The sequence below is a fragment of the Oncorhynchus keta genome, chromosome 20 (genome assembly GCF_023373465.1).
Source record: "Oncorhynchus keta strain PuntledgeMale-10-30-2019 chromosome 20, Oket_V2, whole genome shotgun sequence".
Lineage (NCBI taxonomy): Eukaryota > Metazoa > Chordata > Actinopteri > Salmoniformes > Salmonidae > Oncorhynchus > Oncorhynchus keta.
Genome location: NC_068440.1, coordinates 37,154,587 through 37,168,453, shown reverse-complemented (window position 1 = coordinate 37,168,453; position 13,867 = coordinate 37,154,587). Strand labels below are relative to the sequence as shown.

The following is a 13,867-nucleotide window of genomic DNA, read 5'->3' as shown; positions in this document are numbered from 1 at the left end:
CCTATAACCAGGTCAGTATTACCCCTAACCCCAGATTAACCCCAGGCTCACCTCTCCTATAACCAGGTCAGTAGTACCCCTAACCCCAGATTAACCCCAGGCTCACCTCTCCTATAACCAGGTCAGTAGTACCCCTAACCCCAGATTAACCCCAGGCTCACCTCTCCTATAACCAGGTCAGTAGTAACCCTAACCCCAGATTAACCCCAGGCTCACCTCTCCTATAACCAGGTCAGTAGTACCCCTAACCCCAGATTAACCCCAGGCTCACCTCTCCTATAACCAGGTCAGTAGTAAACCTAACCCCAGGCTCACCTCTCCTATAGCCAGGTCAGTAATACCCCTAACCCCAGATTAACCCCAGGCTCACCTCTCCTATAACCAGGTCAGTAGTACCCCTAACCCCAGATTAACCCCAGGCTCACCTCTCCTATAGCCAGGTCAGTAGTACCCCTAACCCCAGATTAACCCCAGGCTCACCTCTCCTATAGCCAGGTCAGTAGTAACCCTAACCCCAGATTAACCCCAGGCTCACCTCTCCTATAGCCAGGTCAGTAGTACCCCTAACCCCAGATTAACCACAGGCTCACCTCTCCTATAACCAGGTCAGTAGTACCCCTAACCCCAGATTAACCCCAGGCTCACCTCTCCTATAGCCAGGTCAGTAGTACCCCTAACCCCAGATTAACCCCAGGCTCACCGCTCCTATAGCCAGGTCAGTAGTACCCCTAACCCCAGATTAACCCCAGGCTCACCTCTCCTATAACCAGGTCAGTAGTAACCCTAACCCCAGGCTTACCTCTCCTATAACCAGGTAAGTAGTACCCGTAACCCCAGATTAACCCCAGGCTCACCTCTCCTATAACCAGGTCAGTATTACCCCTAACCCCAGATTAACCCCAGGCTCACCTCTCCTATAACCAGGTCAGTATTACCCCTAACCCCAGATTAACCCCAGGCTCACCTCTCCTATAGCCAGGTCAGTAGTACCCCTAACCCCAGATTAACCCCAGGCTCACCTCTCCTATAACCAGGTCAGTATTACCCCTAACCCCAGATTAACCCCAGGCTCACCTCTCCTATAACCAGGTCAGTATTACCCCTAACCCCAGATTAACCCCAGGCTCACCTCTCCTATAACCAGGTCAGTAGTACCCCTAACCCCAGATTAACCCCAGGCTCACCTCTCCTATAACCAGGTCAGTAGTACCCCTAACCCCAGATTAACCCCAGGCTCACCTCTCCTATAACCAGGTCAGTAGTAACCCTAACCCCAGATTAACCCCAGGCTCACCTCTCCTATAACCAGGTCAGTAGTACCCCTAACCCCAGATTAACCCCAGGCTCACCTCTCCTATAACCAGGTCAGTAGTAAACCTAACCCCAGGCTCACCTCTCCTATAGCCAGGTCAGTAATACCCCTAACCCCAGATTAACCCCAGGCTCACCTCTCCTATAACCAGGTCAGTAGTACCCCTAACCCCAGATTAACCCCAGGCTCACCTCTCCTATAGCCAGGTCAGTAGTACCCCTAACCCCAGATTAACCCCAGGCTCACCTCTCCTATAGCCAGGTCAGTAGTAACCCTAACCCCAGATTAACCCCAGGCTCACCTCTCCTATAGCCAGGTCAGTAGTACCCCTAACCCCAGATTAACCACAGGCTCACCTCTCCTATAACCAGGTCAGTAGTACCCCTAACCCCAGATTAACCCCAGGCTCACCTCTCCTATAACCAGGTCAGTAGTACCCCTAACCCCAGATTAACCCCAGGCTCACCTCTCCTATAACAAGGTCAGTAGTACCCCTAACCCCAGATTAACCCCAGGCTCACCTCTCCTATAACCAGGTCAGTAGTATCCCTAACCCCAGATGAACCCCAGGCTCACCTCTCCTATAACCAGGTCAGTAGTACCCCTAACCCCAGATTAACCCCAGGCTCACCTCTCCTATAGCCAGGTCAGTAGTAACCCTAACCCCAGGCTCACCTCTCCTATAGCCAAGTCAGTAGTACCCCTAACCCCAGATTAACCCCAGGCTCACCGCTCCTATAGCCAGGTCAGTAGTACCCCTAACCCCAGATTAACCCCAGGCTCACCTCTCCTATAACCAGGTCAGTAGTACCCCTAACCCCAGATTAACCCCAGGCTCACCTCTCCTATAGCCAGGTCAGTAGTACCCCTAACCCCAGATTAACCCCAGGCTCACCTCTCCTATAGCCAGGTCAGTAGTAACCCTAACCCCAGATTAACCCCAGGCTCACCTCTCCTATAGCCAGGTCAGTAGTACCCCTAACCCCAGATTAACCCCAGGCTCACCTCTCCTATAACCAGGTCAGTAGTACCCCTAACCCCAGATTAACCCCAGGCTCACCTCTCCTATAACCAGGTCAGTAGTACCCCTAACCCCAGATTAACCCCAGGCTCACCTCTCCTATAACCAGGTCAGTAGTACCTCTAACCCCAGATTAACCCCAGGCTCACCTCTCCTATAACCAGGTCAGTAGTAACCCTAACCCCAGATTAACCCCAGGCTCACCTCTCCTATAACCAGGTCAGTAGTACCCCTAACCCCAGATTAACCCCAGGCTCACCTCTCCTATAACCAGGTCAGTAGTACCCCTAACCCCAGATTAACCCCAGGCTCACCTCTCCTATAACCAGGTCAGTAGTAACCCTAACCCCAGATGAACCCCAGGCTCACCTCTCCTATAACCAGGTCAGTAGTACCCCTAACCCCAGATTAACCCCAGGCTCACCTCTCCTATAGCCAGGTCAGTAGTAACCCTAACCCCAGGCTCACCTCTCCTATAGCCAGGTCAGTAGTACCCCTAACCCCAGATTAACCCCAGGCTCACCGCTCCTATAGCCAGGTCAGTAGTACCCCTAACCCCAGATTAACCCCAGGCTCACCTCTCCTATAACCAGGTAAGTAGTACCCCTAACCCCAGATTAACCTCAGGCTCACCTCTCCTATAACCAGGTCAGTAGTACCCCTAACCCCAGATTAACCCCAGGCTCACCTCTCCTATAACCAGGTCAGTAGTACCCCTAACCCCAGATTAACCCCAGGCTCACCTCTCCTATAACCAGGTCAGTAGTAACCCTAACCCCAGATTAACCCCAGGCTCACCTCTCCTATAACCAGGTCAGTAGTACCCCTAACCCCAGATTAACCCCAGGCTCAACTCTCCTATAACCAGGTCAGTAGTAACCCTAACCCCAGATTAACCCCAGGCTTACCTCTCCTATAACCAGGTAAGTAGTACCCGTAACCCCAGATTAACCCCAGGCTCACCTCTCCTATAACCAGGTCAGTATTACCCCTAACCCCAGATTAACCCCAGGCTCACCTCTCCTATAACCAGGTCAGTATTACCCCTAACCCCAGATTAACCCCAGGCTCACCTCTCCTATAGCCAGGTCAGTAGTACCCCTAACCCCAGATTAACCCCAGGCTCACCTCTCCTATAACCAGGTCAGTATTACCCCTAACCCCAGATTAACCCCAGGCTCACCTCTCCTATAACCAGGTCAGTATTACGCCTAACCCCAGATTAACCCCAGGCTCACCTCTCCTATAACCAGGTCAGTAGTACCCCTAACCCCAGATTAACCCCAGGCTCACCTCTCCTATAACCAGGTCAGTAGTACCCCTAACCCCAGATTAACCCCAGGCTCACCTCTCCTATAACCAGGTCAGTAGTACCTCTAACCCCAGATTAACCCCAGGCTCACCTCTCCTATAACCAGGTCAGTAGTAACCCTAACCCCAGATTAACCCCAGGCTCACCTCTCCTATAACCAGGTCAGTAGTACCCCTAACCCCAGATTAACCCCAGGCTCACCTCTCCTATAACCAGGTCAGTAGTACCCCTAACCCCAGATTAACCCCAGGCTCACCTCTCCTATAACCAGGTCAGTAGTACCTCTAACCCCAGATTAACCCCAGGCTCACCTCTCCTATAACCAGGTCAGTAGTAACCCTAACCCCAGATTAACCCCAGGCTCACCTCTCCTATAACCAGGTCAGTAGTACCCCTAACCCCAGATTAACCCCAGGCTCACCTCTCCTATAACCAGGTCAGTAGTACCCCTAACCCCAGATTAACCCCAGGCTCACCTCTCCTATAACCAGGTCAGTAGTAACCCTAACCCCAGATGAACCCCAGGCTCACCTCTCCTATAACCAGGTCAGTAGTACCCCTAACCCCAGATTAACCCCAGGCTCACCTCTCCTATAGCCAGGTCAGTAGTAACCCTAACCCCAGGCTCACCTCTCCTATAGCCAGGTCAGTAGTACCCCTAACCCCAGATTAACCCCAGGCTCACCGCTCCTATAGCCAGGTCAGTAGTACCCCTAACCCCAGATTAACCCCAGGCTCACCTCTCCTATAACCAGGTAAGTAGTACCCCTAACCCCAGATTAACCTCAGGCTCACCTCTCCTATAACCAGGTCAGTAGTACCCCTAACCCCAGATTAACCCCAGGCTCACCTCTCCTATAACCAGGTCAGTAGTACCCCTAACCCCAGATTAACCCCAGGCTCACCTCTCCTATAACCAGGTCAGTAGTAACCCTAACCCCAGATTAACCCCAGGCTCACCTCTCCTATAACCAGGTCAGTAGTACCCCTAACCCCAGATTAACCCCAGGCTCAACTCTCCTATAACCAGGTCAGTAGTAACCCTAACCCCAGATTAACCCCAGGCTTACCTCTCCTATAACCAGGTAAGTAGTACCCGTAACCCCAGATTAACCCCAGGCTCACCTCTCCTATAACCAGGTCAGTATTACCCCTAACCCCAGATTAACCCCAGGCTCACCTCTCCTATAACCAGGTCAGTATTACCCCTAACCCCAGATTAACCCCAGGCTCACCTCTCCTATAGCCAGGTCAGTAGTACCCCTAACCCCAGATTAACCCCAGGCTCACCTCTCCTATAACCAGGTCAGTATTACCCCTAACCCCAGATTAACCCCAGGCTCACCTCTCCTATAACCAGGTCAGTATTACGCCTAACCCCAGATTAACCCCAGGCTCACCTCTCCTATAACCAGGTCAGTAGTACCCCTAACCCCAGATTAACCCCAGGCTCACCTCTCCTATAACCAGGTCAGTAGTAACCCTAACCCCAGATTAACCCCAGGCTCACCTCTCCTATAACCAGGTCAGTAGTACCCCTAACCCCAGATTAACCCCAGGCTCACCTCTCCTATAGCCGGGTCAGTAGTACCCCTAACCCCAGATTAACCCCAGGTTCACCTCTCCTATAACCAGGTCAGTAGTAAACCTAACCCCAGGCTCACCTCTCCTATAGCCAGGTCAGTAATACCCCTAACCCCAGATTAACCCCAGGCTCACCTCTCCTATAACCAGGTCAGTAGTACCCCTAACCCCAGATTAACCCCAGGCTCACCTCTCCTATAGCCAGGTCAGTAGTACCCCTAACCCCAGATTAACCCCAGGCTCACCTCTCCTATAGCCAGGTCAGTAGTAACCCTAACCCCAGATTAACCCCAGGCTCACCTCTCCTATAGCCAGGTCAGTAGTACCCCTAACCCCAGATTAACCACAGGCTCACCTCTCCTATAAACAGGTCAGTAGTACCCCTAACCCCAGATTAACCCCAGGCTCACCTCTCCTTTAACCAGGTCAGTAGTACCCCTAACCCCAGATTAACCCCAGGCTCACCTCTCCTATAACCAGGTCAGTAGTACCTCTAACCCCAGATTAACCCCAGGCTCACCTCTCCTATAACCAGGTCAGTAGTACCCCTAACCCCAGATTAACCCCAGGCTCACCTCTCCTATAACCAGGTCAGTAGTACCCCTAACCCCAGATTAACCCCAGGCTCACCTCTCCTATAACCAGGTCAGTAGTAACCCTAACCCCAGATGAACCCCAGGCTCACCTCTCCTATAGCCAGGTCAGTAGTAACCCTAACCCCAGGCTCACCTCTCCTATAGCCAGGTCAGTAGTACCCCTAACCCCAGATTAACCCCAGGCTCACCGCTCCTATAGCCAGGTCAGTAGTACCCCTAACCCCAGATTAACCCCAGGCTCACCTCTCCTATAACCAGGTAAGTAGTACCCCTAACCCCAGATTAACCTCAGGCTCACCTCTCCTATAACCAGGTCAGTAGTACCCCTAACCCCAGATTAACCCCAGGCTCACCTCTCCTATAACCAGGTCAGTAGTACCCCTAACCCCAGATTAACCCCAGGCTCACCTCTCCTATAACCAGGTCAGTAGTAACCCTAACCCCAGATTAACCCCAGGCTCACCTCTCCTATAACCAGGTCAGTAGTACTCCTAACCCCAGATTAACCCCAGGCTCACCTCTCCTATAGCCGGGTCAGTAGTACCCCTAACCCCAGATTAACCCCAGGCTCACCTCTCCTATAACCAGGTCAGTAGTAACCCTAACCCCAGGCTCACCTCTCCTATAGCCAGGTCAGTAGTACCCCTAACCCCAGATTAACCCCAGGCTCAATTTACCTCTCCTAAAATCAGGCCAGTAGTACCCCTAACCCTACATTGTTGACAGTTCAACGGTATTTGGCGGTATTTAAAGTTTTTGAATAATGAAAGTTTGCTTTGTGCGTGACCCTTGAGTGGCAACGCATACATTGTAAGTGATTTTGATTGATTGTTGTATACTGTTCAATTAAACTTCAACCAAATATTTTTTTCGGCATTTTCATCTATTTCAGCATTTCCTGCACTCGTTTGAGATGATTTCCACCCTAGGGCAGCACGATTTAGGCGAAATAAAGTCGAGGCCTTATTTTTAACCAAATGTTGCAATTGTGATTTGACTTGCGATTTAGATCAAAATACTTAAGCGAACTGTTGGAATCATGAAAATAGAATGATTATTCTAATTCTATAGTTAGAAGATAATAGTGGCCACTTTGATTACAGTGTTGTTTAACATGACAGTGAATGAAAATGCCAGGGAGGAGTTATTGTGACAGGGTAGGAACCAAAGTGTTGGTCAGTGTTTCCTAAGGGACCCTATAATCTTTGGCGACATTAAATGTTTTCTCTTAGCTACTTCATGTAGCCAACATATTCATGCTTCACCTATTCCTCTTTGATTTGGAAACATGCTGATTTAGGTCTACACCATCACTGGTATTTTTAGGCTGTATAGCTAGCTATGTTTAGCTAACCAGCGATTAGCATTTTCACAAACACGATTTAGCCACAACTTGCTAAGAAAAGACAGACTAGCTGTTTGCAGATGTAATAGAAGGTGTTATAGAACGCTAGTGGACTTATATTAAGAAGCAAAGTGGAAACAACATCGTACTCATCAACACTGTTGCATGTGCTTCATTGACCATGCGGACTAAAGGCAAGTGTCTTGTGGTTGAGAATCTTCAAATGCGCTCCCTGAGTGACAGGGGTGTCTAGGTCTATGTGGAAAGAGAGAGCAGAGAGAGATGACTCAAGTAGTGAAGTAAACTATTAAAAAAATTACGCTACACACGGCGCATCACGTTAAACAAACCAAACATTCAAATACCGCTATAGAAGATAAAGTAAAAGCCCAAACCAGTCCGTGCATCAATACCGGTGTATAGTAAAATATGTTATACCGCCCAGTCCTAGGTGTAATGGTTATAGTCGCCACCCTAATCACCACACTAAAGCAATCAGGACCCTAAAACGATATGCTAAGTGGTCCTGCAAAAAGATTATGATCAAGGGATCTATGGTCAAGGGAGTCCCAAAGGGCACCCTATTCCCCGCAGGGCTCTCGTCATTCGAAAAGTATTCAGAACCCTTGACTTTTTCAAAAGCTTGTTCTAAAATTGATTAAATAGTTTTTTTCCCACCCTCATCAATCTATGCACAATACCCCATAATGACAAAGTAAAAACAGGTTTTTAGACATTTCTACAAATGTATTAAAAATAAAAAGCTGAAATATCACATTTACATAAAAGTTCCGACCCTTTACTTTGTGGAATCACCTTTGGCAGCGATTACTGCCTCGAGTCGTCTTTGGGTATGACACTACAAACTTGGCACACCTGTATTTGGGGTGTACCAAAGCCTCCTGCATTAATTGGCTGTGTGCTTAGGGTCGTGTCCTGTTGGAAAGTGAACCTTCACTCCAGTCTGAGGTCCTGAGTGTTCTGGAGCAGGTTTTCATCAAGGATCTCTCTGTACTTTGCTCCGTTCATCTTTCCCTCGACTAGTCTCCCAGTCCCAGCCTCTGAAAAACATCCCCACAGCATGATACTGACACCACCATATTTCACTGTATGGATGGTGCCAGGTTTTCTTCAGACGTGACACTTGGCATTCAGGCCAAAGAGTTCAATCTTGGTTTCATCAGACCAGGGAATCTAGTTTGTCATGTTCTGAAAGTCCTTTAGGTGCCTTTTGGCAAACTCCCAGTAGGCTGTCATGTGCCTTTTACTGAGGAGGGGCTTCCGTCTGGCCACTTTACCATAAAGGCCTGATTGGTGGATTTCTGCAGAGATGGTTGTCCTTCTGGAAACTCTGGAGCTCTGTCAGAGCAATGCCAATACCCTTCTCCCCCGATTGCTCAGTTTGGCCGGACGGCCAGCTCTAGGAAGAGTCCTGGTGGTTCCAAACTTCTTCCATTTAGGAATAATGGAGGCCACTGTGTTCTTGGGGACCTTCAATGCTACAGAAATGTTTTGGTACCCTTCCCCAGATCTGTGCCTCGACACAATCCTGTCTCGGAGCTCTATGGACAATTCCTTTGACCTCATGGCTTGGTTTTTGCTCTGACATGCACTGTCAACTGGCGGCAGGTTACCTAGTGGTTAGAGCGTTGGGCCAGTAACCCAAAGGTTGCTGGATTGGATCCCCGAGCTGACAAGGTAAACATATGTTGTTCTGCCCCTGAACAAGGCAGTTAACTCACTGTTCCTAGACCAGTTAACCCACTGTTCTTAGGCCGTCTTTATAAATAAGATTTTGTTCTTAACTGACTTGCCTAGTTAAATAAAATAAAAACTGTGGGACCTTATATAGACAGGTGTCTGCCTTTCCAAATCATGTCCAATCAGTTGAATTTACCACAGATGGACTCCAATCAAGTTGTAGAAACATCTCAAGGATGATCAATGGAAAAAAGCACCTGAGCTCAATTTTGAGTCTCATAGCAAATACTTTTGTAAAATAAGGTATTTTTTATACATTTGCAAACATTAAAAAAAACTGTATTCACTTTGTCATTATAGGGTATTGTGTGTGTAGATTGATGAGGATTTTAAAAATATATATATATAATCAATTTTAGAATAAGGCTGTAACATAAGTTCAAAGCACTGCATGCTACTGACACTGGACAATGCATATGTATGTTTCAACTCATAACTACATGCTACTGACACTGGACAATGCATATTTACATTTATGTTTCAACTCATAACTACATGCTACTGACACTGGACAATGCATATGTATATTTCAACTCATAACTACATGTCCTTGCAATTTTAGCAGCGGCTGTTAAAAGTGCGTGGATTTAGTGATAACAGTTCACTCAGGCCTATTCCTACATTAATCTGTTCATCTCTGCACGCGGTCTGTAAACACTGGTGCCCATGTGGTTTTAATTGTAGCCCTGCATGTTTGTGTCCAGTTAAAGCACCCAGGCTCAATCTACATCCCAAATGGCACCCTATTCCCCTACAAAGTGACCAGGTTCTATATAGTGCACTAATTTTGACTAGGTTTCTTGTCAAACGTAGTTCAATAGGGTGCCATTTGGGATGTAGCCTCGGAGTCTGGTGCTGTTTAGCCAGCTGCCAGTGTGGTATGTACACACACGGTGCCTCCTACCCCCTCCCCTCCTGAGACAGCCAGGAGAGACAGGGAGAGAGAGAGCCCTCCCGGTCCCACCATGTTCAGGCCCCGTGTTCATGGAGCCCTGTGTTCATGGAGCCCTGTGTTCATGGAGCCCTGTGTTCATGGAGCCCTGTGTTCATGGAGTCCTGTGTCCATGGAGCCCTGTGTTCAGGGAGCCCTGTGTTCAGGCTCTGTGTTCATGGAGCTCTGTGTTCAGGCCCTGTGTTCATGGAGCTCTGTGTTCAGGGAGCCCTGTGTTCATGGAGCCCTGTGTTCAGGGAGCCCTGTGTTCATGGAGCCCTGTGTTCATGGAGCTCTGTGTTCATGGAGCTCTGTGTTCAGGCCCTGTGTTCATGGAGCTCTGTGTTCATGGATCTTTGTGTTCAAGCCCTGTGTTCATGGAGCCCTGTGTTCATGGAGCCCTGTGTTCATGGAGCCCTGTGTTCAGGGAGCCCTGTGTTCATGGAGCTCTGTGTTCAGGCCCTGTGTTCATGGAGCCCTGTGTTCAGGGAGCCCTGTGTTCATGGAGCTCTGTGTTCAGGCCCTGTGTTCATGGAGCTCTGTGTTCATGGAGCCCTGTGTTCATGGAGCCCTGTGTTCATGGAGCCCTGTGTTCATGCAGCCCTGTGTTCATGGAGCTCTGTGTTCATGGAGCCCTGTGTTCATGGAGCTTTGTGTTCAAGCCCTGTGTTCATGGAGCCCTGTGTTCATGGAGCTCTGTGTTCATGGAGCCCTGTTTTTCAAGCCCTGTGTTCAGGCCCTGTGTTCATGGAGCTCTGTGTTCATGGAGCCCTGTGTTCATGGAGCTCTGTGTTCAGGCCCTGTGTTCAGGCCCTGTGTTCATGGAGCCCTGTTTTCATGGAGCTCTGTGTTCAGGCCCTGTGTTCAGGCCCTGTGTTCATGGAGCCCTGTTTTCATGGAGCTCTGTGTTCAGGCCCTGTGTTCAGGCCCTGTGTTCATGGAGCCCTGTTTTCATGGAGCTCTGTGTTCAGGCCCTGTGTTCATGGAGCCTTGTATTCAGGCCCAGTGTTCATGGAGCCCTGTGTTCAGGCCCTGTGTTCATGGAGCCCGGTGTTCATGGAGCCCTGTGTTCATGGAGCCCTGTGTTCAGGCCCTGTGTTCATGGAGCCCTGTGTTCATGGAGCCCTGTGTTCAGGCCCTGTGTTCATGGAGCCCTGTTTTCATGGAGCTCTGTGTTCAGGCTCTGTGTTCAAGCCTTGTGTTCATGGAGCCCTGTGTTCAGGCCCTGTGTTCAAGCCCCGTGTTCATGGAGCCCTGTGTTCATGGAGCTCTGTGTTCATGGAGCCCTGTGTTCATGGAGCCCTGTGTTCATGGAGCTCTGTGTTCATGGAGCCCTGTGTTCATGGAGCCCTGTGTTCATGGAGCTCTGTGTTCATGGAGCTCTGTGTTCATGGAGCTCTGTGTTCATGGAGCCCTGTGTTCATGGAGCCCTGTGTTCATGGAGCTCTGTGTTCATGGAGCTCTGTGTTCATGGAGCCCTGTGTTCATGGAGCCCTGTGTTCATGGAGCTCTGTGTTCATGGAGTCCTGTGTTCATGGAGCCCTGTGTTCATGGAGCCCTGTGTTCATGGAGCCCTGTGTTCATGGAGCTCTGTGTTCATGGAGTCCTGCTTTGTTTAACTTACACATTCCTTCAAACTAACAGTGTTTACATCAGTGGAGCCAGAGAACACCCCTAACAATTCTATTCCCTCCCTCCCTCTCCGCTTCGCCCTCCGACCCCACCCGTTCCTTGTCTCCACCAGGCTCCTGCAATGCTCCACCCTCCCTGTCTGCATCCTGCTCTTTTTTTTAAATGCCTTCATCATTGTGACGACAGCTCTTTTGTGGAGTCTTTTCTGTTTACGCTTTTTATCTTGAGTGTTGGATCAGGGGAATGTTGAGGTAATGTTACTGACATTGTGTCTCTCTCTGTCCACTGTCTGTCAAGCTGGGGGCCAAAACTACCACGGCGCCTGAGGAAGATCAAGTCACATTCAGCCCCCCACCCCTCCCTTGTCCGCTTGTGTCACCACCATTCCTACATGTTTACCTCAGAGCCCCATTCCCTCACACCACCCAACTGCACTGCCTTGCAGACAGACACACACACCACACCAGACTGGACCAGTCCAACCAACCAGAGTGAACAAGCTTCACTTTTGAACTATGAACTTTGATCCTCCCAGCCAATGGAGTTTAACTGAAGGAGAAGGGAACAAACATAACTCTCCATAAAACTCCCAGAACCCTCTCGGTCGCTCTCCCTTCCACTCTACTGCCCAAATAACTGAACTGGATCTTCCAAACAACAAAAATATTGAATTAAAGTATTTGAATTTTTTCCCCCTTTCTCCCATTTTTCTGGAGATTTTAACGAGAATTTTCAAAGGGCATTTGGTCTTTTAATTGTGTAGAGATTGCAGGGACTTTGTTCATATTTTTCTAAGATTTTTCTTCTTGTCGTAATTGGAAAATCGGTATCTTCAAGGTCAACGTTGAAGGGACTCTTATTCTGAAGGGGGGATGATAATAAGGGATTGTGGGTGATTTTTTTCTGTAACTCTTAAACCATCATGATACGAGGATCCCTCTTCAAATCAAACAACTTTACAACCAATTTTGGTTTCATCTCTTGTACAGTACAAAAAGTTTGTAATATTTATTTTCCCTCTCAATGTGAAAAGTATTTTTTCAATTTAAGTGTAAAACAAATATATAATTTCATCCAAACATTTTTGAGGGCCAATGTAATATCTCTTTGAAGATATTGCTTCATTATCTATTCTTCTGGATGATATTCACACCTTTTTGACTGTTTGTGTTTGTTTTTAGTCGTCGTTGTTGTAGTCACACTGGGGGGGAAAGTGAAGGAAGCAGCGTATTGAAATGACTCTTTATATTTACTATTTTATTTACATCTTATTTCTGCGTATGTATCCATTCATTTTAGATCACCCTGACTTTACAGGTTTGTAGTTATGTGTTTTCGTATTAGGCTACTCACACTGCGTTCCAACCACCAGCTACATAACAGTCATCCATTTGTACCTGGCATGGCAGAGCAGCAGAGGCAACTTCACAATGTCCCTCATTTTCATGTATTTACACTTTTCTACCAAAGGGGGCAGTGTTTACTCATCTATAGAGATGGACCGTTATACAGAATATACTGTACTCTACATGGCTAAAAGTATGTGGATACCGCTTCAAATGAGTGGATTTGTTTTTTTCAACCACACCGATGGTGACAGGTGTATAAAATCGAGCACACAGCCATGCAATCTCCATAGACAAACATTGACTGTAGAATGGCTCGTACTTAAGAGGTCATTGACTTTCAATGTTGCACCATCATAGGATGCCACCTTTCCAACCAGTCAGTTCGTCAAATTTCTTCCCTGCTAGAGCTGCCCCGGTCAACTGTAAGTGCTGTTATTGTAAAGTGGAAACGTCTAGGAGCAACAATGGCTCAGCCGCGAAGTGGTAGGCCACACAAGCTCACAGAACAGGACCGTAAAAAAAATGCTGTCCTCAGATGCAACACTCACTAACGTCAGCACAAGAACTGTTGCACCGGGAGATTCATAAAATGGGTTACTATGGCCGAGCAGCCGTATACAAGCCTAAGAGATTTTGTTGAGATCGATGTGGAAGAACTTGACTGGCCTCCACAGAGCCCTGACCTTAACCCCATCGAACACTTTTGGGATGACTTGGAACGCCGACTGCAAGCCAGGCCTAAACGCTCAACATGCCTGACCTCACTAATGCTCTTGTGGCTGAAGGGAAGCAAGTCCTAACAGCAATGTTCCAACATCTAGTGGAAAACCTTCCCAGAAGAGTGGAGGCTGTTATGGCAGCAATGTTCCAACATCTAGTGGAAAGCCTTCCCAGAAGAGTGGAGGCTGTTATAGCAGCAATGTTCCAACATCTAGTGGAAAGCCTTCCCAGAGGAGTGGAGGCTGTTATAGCAGCAATGTTCCAACATCTAGTGGAAAGCCTTCCCAGAGGAGTGGAGGCTGTT

General features: G+C 48.5%; 1 protein-coding gene across 6 annotated transcripts in view; it reads left to right on the top strand.

The window, feature by feature from the left end:
• LOC118379570 (protein 4.1-like) overlaps positions 1–13,628 on the top strand; it is a 129,448-nt gene extending 115,820 nt beyond the window's left edge. For all 6 annotated transcript variants that reach the window (XM_052472789.1, XM_052472785.1, XM_052472787.1 and 3 more), the window contains one exon: positions 11,792–13,628. The gene's annotated coding sequence lies outside the window, so the exon portion shown is untranslated. The remainder of the gene's footprint in view (positions 1–11,791) is intronic.
• Positions 13,629–13,867: the final 239 nt, after the last annotated feature.